At 35.9% G+C, this 14,973-nt stretch overlaps 1 long non-coding RNA gene across 1 annotated transcript in view; it reads left to right on the top strand.

Moving 5' to 3' along the window:
- The window catches only part of LOC125695765 (uncharacterized), a 46,406-nt gene extending 31,725 nt beyond the window's left edge, over positions 1-14,681 (top strand). Inside the window, exon 3 of the long non-coding RNA XR_007378054.1 lies at positions 14,573-14,681. This is a non-coding gene — a long non-coding RNA (uncharacterized LOC125695765). The remainder of the gene's footprint in view (positions 1-14,572) is intronic.
- The last annotated feature ends 292 nt before the right edge of the window (positions 14,682-14,973 follow it).

Here is a 14,973-nt window from a genome sequence, read left to right as displayed (position 1 = left end):
TTGTGTGTTGTGAGATTTGGACAGCAATTCCTCAAACCCTCAGGGCTCACTGCTGCACTGTGCAAGTACTCGATACACACGATGCTTAGTGGACTTAACGTTGTAATTTATCAAATGGAAGAGAAACAGCCCTTATCTTAGCAAGGATAATTTATGGTGGGAGTAGCTGTTCCCACAATACACGCGCAGTATGGTTATCAGCTGGAACATCAGTATCCATCTGCATACCTTACAGAATTTTGTTTTCAGTGATGCCCCTGCCCATAGTGCTTGCACTTGTGCTGTTCATATTCAGCACTGCCAGAACTTCTGTATTCACTATTCTTAGGAGAGGCTTTGAAATTTATGGGAAAATGCCACTAGATTTCACCCTTACTGACTTCTTTTTTTAAGACTTTTTAGAATCTTCTAGCTCAGAGTTCTTACACATTCTTTAAAAATAAATGTTAAAAAAAGAAAAGCACTACAGATTTTAATTATTTTTACAGTTTCCAAAGTGCTTCATGTCTATCTTCTTAAAGTAGCATATATTGTACTGTCATACATATAATGATCCAGTACTGAGACCACATGTTTTACTGTGGTAAGGTGACTGCAAACACTTTTAATTTCAGTGACTGATTGTATTTTACACTCAAACAACATTTGCAAAGGTTTCTCCATCCTTATCTTCTACAGTGCTGGTGAAAGTCAATTATACTCATACTGATGTATTCTGTTCTCTTCATAGTTTTTACCACTGCGTCCATTCACCTTCCATCAGGATGTTAAGCAGCGTGCAGATGACTAATGTCCGCTGTGCTTACCTTCTTGGATTCCAGAGAGGCAGCATTGCTTTCAGGAAGGTTAAAAAATACAACCTTCATTTTGAAAAGTTTGTACTAGAGGAGGAAGCTCAAAAGTATATACTCTGTCTTGATTAGGCACAGATGAGGTATCTGAGGATCTCAACAGTGAACAGGCACTCCAAAATCTGCATCTTACACGTGGACAGAACTTTGCTGGTTATTGAAAGCTCCGGTGAGCCAAGCAGAAAACTGTTGTCAAAAATCATCGTCACCGGTGTGAATTGGGCTGTCTTTCAGAGTAATATTCGTTGTGTCAGCAACCAAATTCTCTAACTTTTGGTTTTGTTGGCAAAAAAGAACAAGGGGTCGATGCACAGGTTTGATGCACCTGATACACAGTCACTGAGAAGGCACACTTCAGTGTTTTGTATCGGTTATGTCATGCATATTTTATCATATTTCTATAGCAGGCTGACAACCACATGGCAAATGCAATTTTGGAAAACAAGTGATGGCTTAACAGGGTTGAAAAGTCATTTAGCCAACTGAAGATATTATTCAAATGCTTCTATAGAAAAAGTTAATGTTAGCTTGTTGAACCACACACGAAACTTGTCAGCTGTATGATACAAGTCCTCAAGTGTCTGGTTGTAGAAATAATGGTTTCTTTTATGGCATAAAATTTTACAAAATGTTTCTATTCCGTGATTCTCTCTGAAAAAAAAATGAATTAACTACAGAATTCCACTTCCTTCTTAACACCTCAAATGAACAAGAGGAATTGTAGTAATGGAAGAACTAATTGTAAGAGCAGCCAACAGTTAAAAAGCTTTTATTTTGTAATAAGTTTGAGCGCACGCTAAAATTAACTAACAGCAAACAATTTAGTACAGTTGTTGCTCTTAAATGTGAAAATCGTGGTAAAATATAAAACGTTGGTTCTTTTTTGAAGGTCTAAAATTTCTCATCCGTTTTCAGTTAATATGAAAAAAATGGAAATTCAAATGAAAAATTAAAGGAAAAGGGCCTGCATGCTAGGTGTTTATAATGCATTAATCTTTGTCGTATAAAACTGTTACTGTGTTCTCTACTGCACGTAATAAATAAAAAAAACATAGCCTGGTTTTGACAAAACTGGGAAATATCTGTGAGGATTGTTTCTTGACACTGAAAAGTGGCTCTTACTTAGTCTTCCTAGTCCTTTATGTCTACAAGGACATGCATTACTTCTCTCATGTTTCCATGTTATCTTCCTCTTCAGTCCCTGTTAATATCTTCTCCTGGTCTTATCCTGCTGTGACTGAGCATTACAAAGTTTTTCACGCCTCCATGCGCAAGTCCATCAACCAATTAGTTTTAAGAGCACATGATACAGATAGATGGCATGGCAGTGGGTTCAGACCTAGGTCAGCATCCTCCAAGCTTTCAGTCAATATGAAAAAAGTATGGGCCTACATTATCAGTTGTATCGATTTAGAGAGTAGATTTTTCATTGTTATTTCTTTTTCAAACTTACTTCCAGCTGTGATCACTGTTGTTATTCTTCTTTTCATTTTGGCATTTGCCGCGGAATTTCTCACTGGGACAAACACTTTTAAACAAGAGCTGGAAGTGCATTTAAGTATGGGTCTCATACTGACACTTCATAGCTTTTTCTTGCACATCTTGCATACACGTGCTTTAAAACACTCCAGTAGAATTACAATTTTTACATCTAATCAGCTGCTGTTTTCTTCTTAAGAAGCTTGGAAGGTTCGTGGGGAAATCTTTTGTTGGCCAGTGCCTTCTGTGTTAGTCTGCCTTAAAAACATATCTTACTTGTAAAGAAACATAGAACATAGGCATTGTATTTTAATTGATCTACAATGTCAGTTTTTCTAAGTCCAAATCAAATAATAAGGGACTAATTATTACTGATTATATTTAACATAAATTGAAACAAATGTGAGTAAAGCAGTGAGATGTGCATTACAATGAACACACCTTGGCATTTTGGTGATTGAGGATTTGGGATCACATGCATCTCTGTTGGCAGAAAAATGGGAAAGTGCTTTTCTGAAAAATTTAGTGTCTTTTTTTTTTTTCCTCCATTGCTGCTGTCTCAAATAGGATAAACTTTTATGTTGAGAATTTTGTCTCTTAATTTACAGCAAAGAGGGAGATTATACCAGCATCATCTCTTTACTTAGTATGCTGATGCTTAAATTTGACTGTCTGGATGTAATCTACCTCTGTCTTGCATTAACTTGGCTAATCTTATTCTTTTATAATTACTATTTTGTCATTTATTCACAGTAAAATTATAAAACCATCATTATAGCTAAAAAGACAAGTAAGCTAAAGATTTTAAAATAAATACAGCTTGATATTATTACAAACTTTTCAGAATATAAAATGACAAGCTAGTAATGATTGTTAAAGCAACATAAATCTGGAAGCAGCTCCATTCTGGATCTGCATCTAGAAGGTAGTACTTATGTGCAAACCACTGTCCCTTCCTTCTCTTTCACTTCTACTTCATTCCTTCACTCTTGTGAGGTGAGATAATGAGCTCTATTGAAATCTATAAAATCATGATGACAAAACCTTTTGGAAGTCTGCTTTACTTATGGGTTTTAGTTAATCATGCTCATATTTACTAATGGCAGATATTTCCCTTTGAACTATCAGAAGTGTTGAGATCAAAATTATTCAAAATGGTCAGTAGTTACTGGGTCAACACAAGTTTGGTTGTACGCTACAGCAGGCTTTGTTTCAAAAGGACACTAAAATCCTCCTGGGGGACTCTGCAGCCACAAGTGCATTTTTGAATACTGAACAGCACAGGATATCATCAATAAGAAATGGAAGGTTTTACATACCTTTATTTTCTGTTGGTATGTAATTATCTCTACGCCCATCACTCACTTTGTCAGTGTGGTGCTTTAACTGGTGTCCTATGGCCCAGACCTTAAGATCTAGTCTTAAGCACTTGTATAATTCTGCTAGTTTATATTATTATATTATATAATATTATAAATATTAATTTGCTTAAGATTAAGCACATGCCTGAACACAACAAAATCATATTTTGGAAGAGCTTTTACAAGGTGTTATCACAAAACTGAATTGCCATTATACCAATTACAACATAGGGAGATTTTTCTTTGGTTTTAGATTGACATCCAGAATATTCTGTTCTCAAATATACACTTCTTTTTGTACATTCTGTGGAGATCTATATGATAAGGATTCTTGTGCTGAGACAGTCCCTGTGAATTTAAATTCAAAACTATAATCATCTTCTTGCAGATGTTAGGTAGTTTGATGGATCATGCATATATGTATAAAGGATTCTATCTTTTTTTGTTGCTGTTCACAAGAAAACAAGAAGTTGCAAAAATGTGAAGCTCTCTGATATATATATATATATCATGCTCTGAATTCAAAGTTTCATGAAATTATCAGAGCTTTTACTTGTCCAAAGAATTTCAAAATATCGTTATAGTCAATAAGCAGAGCTGATCTCAGGAGGAATGCAAAGGTGCTGTTATAGCTCTTGAAAAATGCCTAGTTAGGCTCCCACATAAATTTCAGAAGTTCCTCAAGCCTCTCACATATCTATATTTGTACAGCAGCCATTAGTGAAGATATCTCCAAAGGAAAGAACAAAATAAAAGCCACAATCACTCCACCTCCAAACCCAGACAGCTGCATTTCGTAGCAGAGTCTGAATCAGAGGATTGACTGTCTAAACAGAACTAAAAAGTTCTATTTAGCCCCAGTCAGACACACAGCCAACAACTCAAAATACACCTAGAGAGCTTTTCAGCTTCAATGGCATTACCTTTTATACATAATACATACTGAACTGTCATTGTATGAGTAGCTTCAAGAGATAAGAGCTTGAAAAAATAATTCAAACTATAGATAAATTGTTGACTTCAATGTACATTTTAGGAGTTCAAGTTTACCAGTAATATTGAATAAAAATCAGGCCACAAGTTTTCACATCCTAAAATCAAACTAAAAAATCAACAGATTTCCATCTTTTCTGAAGAAATTGCTTCTGTTGTTTCTACTTTCATTGAAGGAGGTTGATATTATTGTAACCACATATAATATAATAAATACATGTACTGTAATACATAACTCATTTTGAGATAGTTCTGATACTAAAAAAAAATTTAAAACGTGATCTACTTATCCATCCTCTTCTCCAGGAATGTTCATTACGTGTGACTGATAGAATGGAGGCTTTTAAAATGTATTTCCTCTGTAAGTTAAAACAAGTACTATCCACGACAAAAACCTCAATCTATGTTTATGTATCTAAATGACTTGATATTTTAGAAGTAATAACTACTGTGGATAAAGGAATCTCCTGAATAACTAACAGTATTGATTATGAGTCTTCCAGGTGATTATTTCAGTATAAAATACAGGCATTTTATCAATCAAAGCTAAAAAAAACCTGTTCTGCTTTTCCTTTATTATCAAATTTGGTGAACCAGATTGTTGTTAAAGGTCATCTCCAACCTGTGTTAACATAAATAAGCTTGGATGGTTTTTTTGAAAAAAAGAAAAAAAAAAAGAAAAAAAAAAGGAGATATTTTGCCCAATTGAGTACAAATTGAGGAACTCTGAGCTAGGTAGAGTAGTACTGTGGAAAGAGACAATTCACAAAAGTCTTTTTTCAGTTTTGCTTTACTTTAATTGAACTATTGACCTTGCAAAAAATATTCAGCTTTTTATGAGGGTTTTTGTTTGGTTTTTTTTTTTTTTTTTTTTTTTTTGGAATGCCTTTTTGTGCCTGGGCTTTGAAACATGTATGATCAGACTCAGCTTCTCTCAGAGGCTGCTAGGTTTTCTAACTCACCGTGCTGGAAAACACACCAATCTTGGGAAATCAAGCTAATGTCTCTCAGCTGTGCAGAAGAAGTGTGAACAGCTCTGTCAAATGAGCTACCCCCATCTTCTTTTTTTCAGGCAGCATCTTATACTTGAGCAGTCACTTCACATTTGCCATTTGAGCAGTTGTGATATAACTGCTGTTTTATTGCCGGTAGGAGAGTTTCTGTGAGGGATCAGAAGCTGGTCTTTCAGCTACCCTGGCCAAAAAGGGTTTTAGTCACAGGACTCCATTACTGGTGAATGAGTAAAGAGTCCTGACAGGATAACAAGCGAATATGAACACATAGCTCTGGCCTAAAGGTTGCTAATTGACCAAGTGGTAATACGAGGGGAAGTATTTTTCAGCCTTGAAACTCTTTACCTCCAGATAAGTATATTAAATGCCATCAGTTAACCCTTTGAGTGCAATGACCCAGTGCTGCCAGGGACATGTCTGATAGGATAGATCCTCATGCTTCCTAATCAGCCGTGACGTATGGAGTACAGTTATAGGTCCAGATCGGTGTTCCTTTGTTGGTTGCTAAGATGTCTCTGGGCATTTAAAGGTTAGACACTAAATTGCAAGTGTACAGCAGCTCTGGCTTAAAAGCACGTGAAGAAATACAATAAATCAAAAGAGCAGTCAAGAAATAAATTATAACAATGTAAGGTGAAGAAAAATAAAATCTGAAGGATTTTTCTTTGAAATCAAGTAGATATTTGTTGTTGTTTTATTAGATCTCTTCTATCCAGATTGTTTCCTAAAGAGTAAATATATTTTCTGAGAAAACTCCAGCTTATTTCCTTCTCACACTTGTATCATAAATATTACTAAATTTGTGGAGAAATGGTAAAGCTGTTAAGTCAAGTGGGGATAAATTTATGAATAACAAGTGGGACTTCATTTAAAAAATAAAAAAATAAAAAATAAAAAAATCCAGTCCTCTACAAGTTTAATTTTTGTACATTATTTTTTCTGTGGCATCTTAGTCATTAATTTATAGGCAGAGAAGTTCTGTTTTATTCTTAATCAGTGCTTGTCCTCTGGTCAAACAAACAAAAATAACCAACAGTGGAAGGTTCTGTACCAATCTATGTGAGCAGAAAAAGATATTAAAGATTTCACTTTTGCTGTCCTGAGAGATATTTGAAGTCAAAATTGTCCATTCTGAGAGGTAGCAACTGCTTAGCAGAAACTAGAATCTTCTTTGTACTTACATTACATAGGACTTTACCTCTCGTCTAATTTCACTAATTTCATCACTCATCTGATAGCAGTCAGAAGATTCATTGATGGCAAACTCACCCATGTGGAAGCTGTAATCATTTGACAAAGTAGTCATTTTACTACTTCACTTTGTCTTCACTGATAGAGAATTGCATCATGTATTGCATCATGACTAGTTCTCATGTTCATGGAAGGCATCTTACAAATAGCGTGTATTTGGCCAACAGAAAACATTTCAATTGCCTTGAGGCACCTCCTATTATTACATTAATGAAAATTTACAAACTGATTGTTTCTTATCCTAAGCTGTCCAGAAATTACCTTTAGGGAAATAATATAAACTTGTAGCATCATAAATAATAACATAGTGTTGGGAGTGAGTATAAAATTGAAGATCGTTTTGTTTGCAACAGGGGAGATATAGGGAGAAAATATCTCACTTTCATAATTTCGGAGGTTTTTTTTTGTAGGATAACATCAAGACTTATAAACATAGAAAACAGCAACTTACAAGATATATAGTTGAATCTCAAATGTGAGATGTGTTACACAGGCATACCAAAACCAACACTCCCCATCTGAACTATTTCAGAGAGCCACGTGCTGGTTCTTGGGTAAATCCAAAAAGCTGAGTTAAAAGGCAGGGATCCCCCTGAGATTTGCAGTCGTGAGACATCATGGGCTCTGCACATTGTCTTTGAACTTGAAAATCTGGTACAGTAGTGAATATAGCACTGTCTCTTAAAAAGGAACATCAAAAATGTAGGGGAGAGAAAGAGAGATTTGAGCAGTGAATCAGTGACTGCATTACATAGCAGTGAACATCATCAATTGTATAATATATACTGTATTTAAACTTCTCCTTCTTTCAAAGCATCATTCACTCCTTCGTTGAACATCCTACACTATATTAACTCAGACTGGAGCAACATAATTCTGTGCACCCACCACTGTCTCCAGCATCCACACTGTATGACTGCAACCTGATCTACAAATACTAAGTGGCAATCTAGCAGGGGATATTCTAAAAGAGGTCCCTTGGTTATATTCCAGTTGAATATATTGCAGGCCTGTATGTACTGTATGACCCAAACTAAAAGGCAGCATGAACCTGAAGTCTTCTCTGTACATTGACAAATTGAGATTTGAGTGCTTGGCCAAACACTAGAGAGTCTCCGTATTGTCCAGTTTCCTGCCTGTGTTCATTTTGGTTTCTTGTAGCTCAGTATTGACACTTAAAAAAAGTTTTAGTCTGCCTGGAAATGGGAAAGAAGCATTGCAGGTGGATATCCACATGTGAGAGCTCACCAACAGCAGCTGAGTTGCCACCACTACTTATTTCAGAGATACATGATGGTCTAAAGAATGCAAAAAGCTGTGTATGTACCAAATAAAAACTGGATGTCCCACTTACAAGGCAACATTTTTGCTACTATTTCACTGTTTTCATTTACAATGTTGCACCTTACAAGTGTAGATTGATGAGATATGTAGTTTCCTGCCATACAGGTGCTAGACGTGGTTGACTCAGAAACATGCTGAAGATGCAAATGAATGATAGCATATCAGTATCCAGGTTGCTTTTAATCTCTAAAAAGGGTACATCTCATGTCTTTAGATTGCTAAGAATCAATAATCATATTGACCTGGTCATTAAATTCTAAAATATACCACTGCTTTAAATGTAACTGAAACAACTGTAACAGCGGGTATTTTCTAGGAGGAATAAAGGCACTCCCATTTTGAAATGTCGAGATTTAAGAAGAATCAGTTTGGTTTGTCTCGGTTTGTCTTGCGTACTCTGAACTCCAGAGTTGCCTGAGGGCTGTGTCTTGCCTTCCCCAATGGGCATTCACTTCCAAGGTCTCTTTCTTCTGTGAGACGTCAGAGCAGGTCAGTCGGAAGTCATATTTTTTATATTTGTTTTAATCGGTTTTGGTTTCTGCATTATAATAAATTTAATCAGATTATGGGTACTTGATCCCTAGGGGCTCAACTCTAATTTGCTCCTACTGCCTGGTCTTTGGTTAACTAGATATAGACATGAACCATTCCTGGCAGCGTTCCCTACACATTAGTTTGAGAAGCCATCATTTTTGTAAACATCACTCTTGCCTTCATTCAATCACACCTTTGAGATTTCCCAGTTATACAAGAGGTAGAAATTCCTCATATCAAATTCCACTTTCCTGTGTATGCCATCTTTATCCCATCATGTAGTGCACATCATTCTGAACTTGCTCATTACTCCTGTGGGTAGTGATGTGTGTGCTCATGCAGATGCCAGTGAAATCTCTATGCCTGTACTGTATCGTGCTCTCACTATAGAGCTCTTTGTCCATCACTTCTTTGAATTTTTTTAACACAAACTCACAACTGCCATCAAATAGATGAAGTAGGAACTTTCGGATCTGGTTTTGTTTTTTTTTTTTACATCTTTCTTTTAGCCTTTTTTTCGGAGCAGACAAGACTGTCACGGTTTCCCAGGGAATATGTGCATTTCTCTCCCTCCCCTGAATCTGTTGACCCACTTCAACCAAATCTTATGGAAAAGGCTCAAACTGTATAGTTCGCTTTGCCTGAAACAAGGCATCTGGGAGGTGTGAAAGACCATCAGTGATCTACAAGACAAAAACTGCAGTGTGAATTCAACTGAGATTATATCCCAGAGGATTCATTCAGGGAAGATTATTTAGAAAGACTCAACATAGGCTAGCTTTAATTTCTGATAAAGTACAATACAAAGACAATTCAGGAGATAGTATTTCTACTTTACGTGAAACTACCCATTATTTCTTCATGTAAGTAACATACTTTACTATTCAGAATGAAGGTGTGTGGGTGATCAGTAAAGAGTATAATCCTCAGCTTTACTATAGACTTTGTAACATAGGAAGTAACATAAAGATGATATAAAAAGTGAAAGAATATTTCCTTAGCTTTTTTTATCCTTTCATGTTAAGAACATTGTACTAGAAAGAAGCACTTGACTGCTGGGTCTGATCCCTACTAACAGTGGACATCACGCTGTGTAATCCTTTTAAGGAACTGGCCAAGCTCCACATATGGAATAACACTGTTTCCTGCCATGCGTTTTGCTCTGCACTGGACACACCTGATGCATAGCAAGATCTAGCTGAGAAAGTGAGAAAATACTATTTGGTAAGACTTCTAAATGCTTGGTATCTGTTTACCAGTAATATCAATTTAGACCGAACATTTAAGATGGAGGTTTGTTCTGTGGTGCATTTCATACTCCATTTCAAGGCTGAAGTTCAGTCCCTTAGTAAACATGGAGCTGCATGAATAATGGAGATGCTTACGAGGCACAAAAGAAATACTCAAAATATTTAGAACTCTGTATGTAAGGATAATGCAGAGATTAGAAAATAAAGAGAAAAATATATGATTAAGGAGGAAGAAAAGAGTTAAATGTCACTTCACATGTAATATGATAAAATAATTATATCTTAATTCCTTGCTTTTTCTGGAATCTCGGCATTCAGAAAAAGAAGTCCAAATTTTAAAAACTGTTTCTTATTTTCATTTTGTGCTTTTGTTTATCACACAAGTTTAATTTTTTCATGATATATTTTAATGTTTCCTAAACCGAATGTAATAAGCAAGCATGAGATGCTTTGTTCATTAGTTTTCTTTCCCCAAATAAATGAAGAAAAAAAACATTCCTTTTTCTCTTAGCACGGCCTGATTCCATTGACTTAATTAGTGCTATTCCAGATTTATAGGTGTTAATGTGTTTATTTTCTGATAGTGTTTAGAATAGATGTTAACACAGCAGTCACCATTTTCCTCTGTATTTAATATGTCTGATTTTGTAGTCAGAAGTTAACTTTTCAATCTCACTTTACTCACTGTGGAACCTTTCATAATGTTCTCTCTCTTTTCTCCTCAAGTGTCTTTCTTCGCAATTTATAAGTCCACCAAACTTTTTGAAGTTTATTTACATCTTCTATCTGTCATTTCTTCATTTCTCTTACTACTTTGCCAAGTTCGTTCCTGATTTTCCAGGTTTCAATAAACAGATTTCCAGGCATACACAACTGAAAACTGTACACAGGGAATTCTATTCTGTTCATCCTGTATTATCATCAAATCTCAGCTTGTTTGTTCCCCTGAATACATAAAGCGAATTCAAATTCTCACAGAAAATAATAATAATAGTGATAATCAAGTGATTCAAGAATCATCTACTATTCATAGGTAGAAGGATGAAATAGCCCACATGAGGAAATACAAAATGGAGTTAAACACTCGAATGTTGCCCAGGATCTTTCAGGAGCCTGGGATTTATTTAATGTACGAGAGAAGACAAAAGACTCATGTGTTTGTTTTTTCTTTATCTTACTGCATAGAATGCAAAAGGACTTTCAAAGCATTAAGATCTCTTCAGACTGCACAGCATGAGAGATGACTGTTATAACTGCCTTGCCTTTTTGGTATTATTATAAAATTCAGAACTCAAGAAGATGTGAAGTGGTTTTCTGAAAAGATCTGCTGCATTAGACGTCCAGTTCATATTTGAGGCAGACTGAGTAAGCTGGAAGTTCTCCAGTTTGTCTGTGAATTTGTTCAGATCAAAACAATGGGCATAGAAAGGGAAAGTCACTGAGAGAGATTATTTAATTTGCTTAACTATTAAAATAATGTAAATAATGATATTGTTACACATAATTTCCATTCAGTGACCCCTCACGTGTTTGGAAGATACCGGTATCTTACTAACCTCAAGAGACACTGTAGTTACTTTGGGCTGTTATCCAAGAATGTTTAAAAAGTTTATGAATGCTAATTCAAGGCTCTACTTTAACTTTTATTGCCAATTTTAAGACACAAACTATTCATTAATGTAGTTAAATTGGTCTTAGCTGTACAAGGTATTGACAGTCCAACACTCTTATGCCTACTCATTCACTGAGCACTCAATCCAAAGCCAAACAAGAATAAATAATAAACTCAAAGGAAAACCATGAGCATGTGAGGGACAATTTAATCACAAGGCCCAGTCTCATTACCCCTTGGCATGTTTTGATTCTTAAACATGCAGGTAGACCTGTGGTACTATCATTTGCATGTTTCTCCAAATAACTGCGTTTGTCAAATACACCTTTTCTGTGACTCCGTTACACGAGAAATTAATAAAAGCACATTGACTCTATTAGCAACGTGTTTCTCTTCCTTGAGCTTTATCGAGAGTTATCGCGCATTATAGTTTAGTGACAGTGCTACAGAAAAGTGAAGACAGAACTGACCTCTCATAGCATTTTTGTGACCATGGGGCTCACACAAGCAGCTTGGCATCTGCCGGCACATCTTTAGCGAGTTGGCAGCCCCAGCGCCCTTTGCAGGTTGCAATCAAACCTGCCTTCTACAGCAGCCTCTTTCTGGCTGATTAAGTTTAATGTAATTTTAATTAAAAACCACAGTGTCAAAGGGTTTAGCTGCTCGAGAAATGAGCACAGATTGTGGCACAGTGGCAGCAGTCACTTGGAAAATGGAAATGCATCCTGACAATATTGTGTAGGGGCCAGATAAACAAAGCTGCAGCTACTGTACCTTGCAAAAAGCTGGGAGAGACCATCATTGCAAGGAACCTTATTCAAAAATAAAGTATAGAGCAGTTCTGGTTCTTGTCTTTTAGCAATTTTAAAGCCCATCTCAGCGACTCAGTAGAGTAATAACTGCCAAGAATTAAAGTCAACCTTTCCTCTACATTTTAATGTTTGTACAGTGAGATATATAAATCTAGGTTTCATTTTCAGTCCTTATTTATTTTGAACTGCAAAAGATTTACTTCATGCAGTAGACTAATACAACTTTTCTCCTTAGGCTATGAAGTGAGTGTCCTGAAATGAGAAATTTTACCAATGCTGAAAGCAGGGAGTGTTTTTTTTTTTATCTGCTTCCAGCCTTTCTTGTCCCTTGGAGCAGATCACAAGGAGATTTTAATACTTTACATATTGCAGATATTGAGCAACATTTGGAGCATGACCAAAAAAATCACTCCACTGACAAAAGGTTGCATCGTATTTGCAATGTTCAATTTCAGCAAGTCCAAGCATACATAGAGATATTGTTAATAGTAGTTTCCCAAATAAGTATATTTTATTTTCTTAGCTGCCATATTTCTAAGTAAAGAAAATTGCTTGGAAGTTATTAAACACCCTTATCTTGGCAGAAAGTGTTAGTTTTGAAACCTGTCCTTTGAGTCATATATTTGTGAAATGAAGATTTGATCCAAAGTCCACTGAGATCAGTGGAAAATCCCCAATGAGTTAGGCTTTGGATCAGGTCCTGAGAAGTATACAAGAAAATAGGTAGGTACTGCAGCAATATTATTCACAGGAATTCCTTTCAGCAAGAAGCCTTTTTATTATTTGTAAATGCTACCGATTCTCCGGGGCCAGAACCCCAGGAGAATTCCATCTAGTGACGTCAATTCTGTAGAGGAGAACTTCCTCCGTCCCCTTTTAGGTTTGTGGGACATTTTTGAACAGATGGAGCCTATATAGGTGGGATGGGTTCCATCTGAACAGAAGGGTCACAAATGCACCGACTGAGAGGATAGACAGAGCTATGGGGGAGAGTTTAAAGGAGTGGACAGGGGGATGGGAAGTCTGTACAGAATCCAGCAGAGAGGAAGAAGCAGCTAAAATAAGCAGATGGGTAGACAAGGGGAAATATTATTAAGGACTGAAATATGTAATGCACCTGCAGAAAAGAAAAGAAGGCTGAGAGAGAAAATCAGAATATAAAACTTCTGTTGCAATACAGTTAGGAGTCATAGAAGAGACTTGTTTAAGTAATGTGCAAAAGAGATCAAACAAATAAAGACCATTTTAAAAATAGTAATATTTTACTGTAATATTTTATGAGGACGGTGTAGTGTAGTTGATGCTGGTACTAGAATGTATTTATGGACATCGAAATTGCTTTGATACCTAGGGGGCAACATGATAGAAAGGTCAGTGAAGGCCTGAATTAGGCCTCATCTATTACAGTTTACTGACAAGTGAAACACACAGGACATGAATATATGAAAGTATGATGCACCTTCTGCCCCCAAAGAGGACAATGGGAGCACTGAGGAGAAAAAAGACACAGAAAGAAACCGAAAGTACATCACATCACAGAATCTTAAATTCAGAACACTTTAGGACAAACAAGCCGGTGGGAGGACATAGAAAAACAACAGAGTATAATTAAATTTAATTGGAGATCATTTGCATAGTTTGATTGAAAAACAAAAACTGAACTTCATCAGTACAACTGAAGACATGTTTCACTTCCAGTTGCATTGGCCTTGGCTCTAGATGGAAAGGATTATTGTATATATTTCCATTGACCTATGTGTTTACATACTTGTTTAAAGAGGACTTTCTCTCACCTTTAGCCTAAGCATCACTGTTATCTCAAATAAAATTTAAATAAATGTACCAGCTTTTATTTAGTAGTGGTTATGATGTGATGATAAGATTAACTTTTTAGTACAATTTCATCAAATAGAGCACATCTCCCATAAAGTAGCCATTAAATCTCAAGCTGTTTCGTATTAAGCAATGCTACTGTCCCCAACACGTACTACTGTCACTTTATAAATAATAGGAAATATTTTGTTTGTTTTTAAATACTTTTAGCAGAAAATATTTATAACTTGTCATTACAGATGATTCTGAATTATTGAAACTTCAATCAAGCCCTAATGTAATACTTGACCTTACAATGGATGAGAAGAAACCCAGATCAAAGCACAGCCAAGAATTCAAGAAAGGTAAGATATCTTCAATCTTTTGTAACACATTGCTATGTGCCTAAGAACCTTTTCCATGTGGTTATTATCTCAAAAATTCTTAGGGCACCAGAAACACTCAGCTTTGCTTCTCAATTCTCACAAAGTTCTAAGGATATTCCATACGGAAACATGCAAGTGGTGCTTTTATGATCACCAAGGGAAGATGTTTCCCTGAAGCCTTTATATGTTTTCAGGAAAATTCTGAGCATCTGCCTGGAGCCTATTTGAATCATACATGCAGTTCACCTCTACAATAAAATCTGACTATGAATCTA

This window comes from Lagopus muta, chromosome 7 (assembly GCF_023343835.1).
Source record: "Lagopus muta isolate bLagMut1 chromosome 7, bLagMut1 primary, whole genome shotgun sequence".
NCBI classification, from domain to species: domain Eukaryota; kingdom Metazoa; phylum Chordata; class Aves; order Galliformes; family Phasianidae; genus Lagopus; species Lagopus muta.
This window is presented reverse-complemented; position numbering and strand designations above follow the sequence as displayed.